Here is a 2759-nt window from a genome sequence, read left to right as displayed (position 1 = left end):
ACACCCCCATGAAGGTGGTCAGAGGGCTGGACCTCCCCTCCTGTGAGGAGGGAGTTGTGGTTGTTCAGCCTGGAGAAGGCTCCAATAAGACCTTTATAATTTTCCCATCCCTTGAAGTGTTAAAGACTGGGTTGGATGGGGCTTGGAGCAACCTGGTCTAGTGGAAGGTGTCCCTGCCCATGGCAGAAGGTGGAACAAGGTTGTCATTTAGGTCCCTCCCAACCCTAAGCATTCCGTGATTCTATGATTCTATAAAGCCTGATCCACATTTCATGTAAGCAGAGCTGGTCATAGGTTCCTCGGACACTTCCCCTGTAAAGAGAAGGCACCAAGCCAGTCCCTGAAGACATGAGGGTATTCAGAGCAATATTTGCAGAATGATTTCATAGTGAGCTGACTGTGAGGCTGTATTGTCCCAAGGTGATCATTTCAACAGAAATCTCCGCATCTGACTCAAAATATTCCAGTCAGGTGTTTCTGAAGATAAAAGGAGAAAGTGATCTGTCTCTTCGGGAAGTTTTTTATTGCCCACAAGTCACATTTTCCTTCAGCAAAACAAAGGACTAACGGAAAGTTCCATGCCAGCTTGGCCCAGCTTGAATGTCAGGCAGCACTTTGCATGGTGTGTTTAGTCTATCAGAGTCATCACCTGGCTTCTTCCAGCCCTGCACCTACTTCATCACTTGTGTCCAGACCCTGAGCCAGAGGATGGAACCCAGGGAAGGGAATGGGGCTGATGGCTCCCATTTCAGCCAATCTCAACATACTCCTTCCAGCTCCTCCTGCCCAGTGCCAGTTCCCCTGGGAAAGACATTCAGCCATATGAACCAGGAAAACAAGGGGCCTCAAGACTATGGTAACACACCAGAATGGGCAGTGCTGGCAGTGTATATGTACCTGCAATGGAGCACATCAGTCCTGAAAAGAAAGGAGGAACATTTCACCCAAATAGTCCTAATGGCACCTAAATGGATTTAAACTGGCAGAGGTGAGTTTAGATTAGATATTAGGAGGAAATTCTTCCCTAGGAGGGTGATGATGCACTTACACTGCCCAAAGAAGCTGTGCTGTCCCATCCCCAGATGCATTACAGGCCAGGCTGGAGAGGGCTTGGAGCAACCTGGTCTAGTGGAAGGTGTGCCTGCCCGTGACAGGGGGGGGGGATGGGATGATCTTTAAGATCCCTTCCAACCCAAACCAGTCTGTGAATTTTCAGCCACTTAGCTTGGCAGAAAGGGGCATATGGTTTGCCTCCTGCCACATCAGGTGAAACAAACAGTTAACAAAGAAAATGTTCATCTCTCCTCCATGCCTGGATACCGCTTTTCCTGGGGAGACATGCTCTTTCTTGCTTAAAAATAGGAATCCCTGATAAGAGGTAATGAATGCACTGGCAGCAAGCAAGCCTGGGGAATTAGCAGTGGGGAAGCCAACTCCAGTCTGTGGTTTCTAAGATAATGTGATCAAGCACCATTTCCTGAAGAAGGTTGATTGCTTTTATTTAACCAGAAGAAAATAACAAAGATTGTGTAAAGGATAAAGAGGCTCTGATTCCTACTTGCAAAGTGATTGATGGGCTTTGAGCAAAGGACTTGAATTCTGCTGGGTGACAGAAAATAAAAGCACCCAGGTTTGTGTCCTCCCTGAGCACATCTGGATGTGCTTGGGAAGTCATTAAAATGAAGGAAATGGCTATTAAAGAGGCCATTTATCAGGGAATGGTTTGGGTTGGAAGGGACCTTACAGCTCATCTCATTCTACCCCCTGCCATGGGCAGGGACATCTTCTACTAGATCATTTATTAAAACAAACCTGTTGAACAAAAGGGAGTGTAAGGCACGTGTGGCAATCCAATCCCCTTCTGGTAAACATTAAACCTGTCATTTCCTTTCATTATTTTATGTTTAATGCCTACATGAGTCCTATAACCAAGAGTAATTAAATCTCAGGAGAAAATCCAGTGTTTGTGAAACCCCTTGCTGGGGTGGAAGGACACCTTGATGGCTACAAGCCTGCTACTACACCATTATAAATCATGGAAAAGTGTCTGCCCAGTGCTGGAACTGCTTCCATAGGCAGGACATGTTACCAGTGTCTGGTAAGACACTGGCACAGGTTGCCCAGGGATGTTGTGGCTGCCCCAACCCTGGCAGTGTTCAATGCCAGGTTTGGTAAAACCTTGATCAACCTGGTCTGGTGGGAGGTGTCCCTGCCCAGGGCAGGGGGTTGGGACTGCATGATCTCTAATGTCCATTCCAACTCCTTAACATACTGTGATATTATGAGATGATGAGTTTTGCTGGTGCTGGGGGTACACTGACACCCTGTTCTGCTCCATGGTGTGACAAGAGGTCTGGGGCAGGCAGAAAGCCCCAGGCTGTGTTGGGGATGCTCAACCCATCATGAATGTGAGCAGATTGTTGAAACAACAGCCCCTGTGTCACTGCAGAGGGAGGTTCGTGAGAGAGAGGGGGAATTTTTAGCAAGTTGTACCCACAGAGTTTCTGCCAGCAGAAGGCACCTTCCCTGGGGCTTGTGGTGTCACCAGCTGAGGTTTGCCTGCCCATCTCTGGAGACCCTGGGGGCAAAATAGGAGGGAGAGCATCACATCCCCTCCCTCTGGAGGTGAAGGTGACCTCTTCTGGGCTCTGGGACATAGAAGTCCCCCAAAGTCCCTCTCCAGCTGGCTTGGACAGGGTTAGCAACACCAGGGTGCTGTATACACATGTCCTGTTGAAGGAGGTTGGCAGCAATGGATG

General features: G+C 48.4%; 1 protein-coding gene across 1 annotated transcript in view; it reads left to right on the top strand.

The window, feature by feature from the left end:
* Window positions 1–2759, top strand: part of LOC103803951 (exocyst complex component 1-like) — a 28855-nt gene that overhangs the window by 16809 nt on the left and 9287 nt on the right. The window lies entirely within an intron of this gene.

The sequence above is a fragment of the Acanthisitta chloris genome, unplaced genomic scaffold, assembly GCF_000695815.1.
Source record: "Acanthisitta chloris isolate BGI_N310 unplaced genomic scaffold, ASM69581v1 scaffold4866, whole genome shotgun sequence".
Taxonomy (NCBI): Eukaryota; Metazoa; Chordata; class Aves; order Passeriformes; family Acanthisittidae; genus Acanthisitta; species Acanthisitta chloris.
Note: the sequence above shows the minus strand (reverse complement) of the source record. Positions and strands in the feature narration are given on the sequence as shown.